The sequence below is a fragment of the Protopterus annectens genome, chromosome 4.part1 (genome assembly GCF_019279795.1).
Source record: "Protopterus annectens isolate FY-2018-M chromosome 4.part1, PAN1.0, whole genome shotgun sequence".
NCBI classification, from domain to species: domain Eukaryota; kingdom Metazoa; phylum Chordata; order Ceratodontiformes; family Protopteridae; genus Protopterus; species Protopterus annectens.
Window position 1 is genome coordinate 142,998,874 of NC_056734.1, and position 435 is coordinate 142,999,308.

Genomic DNA, 435 nt, shown 5'->3' on the forward strand with positions numbered 1-435 from the left:
AAATAGCATCCCTTAAGAATCCTTTAAACAAGTATAATAAAATCATACGGTCTTCATGAGACAAGATGTTAAACAATTGCCCTGACAAAGCCTTCTGTGACTCAGGAAGCCATTTGTTACTGTAAATTGTGATCCAACAACAATGTTGTAGCACCACAGTTGACCTAGACTCTCCCCCTGCCATTTTAAATGTCATATTAAACAATTGCTCCCCTTGTAGAGGGAGCTTTCTCCTTCCCTGGAAGTAATGACTTGGATGGAGATCCCATTTCACAAAGGAAAGCAATGATGGATAAAAAAACAGCATGACTGCAGAGATGTCTTCCTTCATATTTTGAGACTTGGAATAATGAAGTTATTATACACACACGGAATATGAAGTATTCCAGTAACTTTCAAATATCAGTGCACATTTATTGCAGTTTAAGCTGTGTT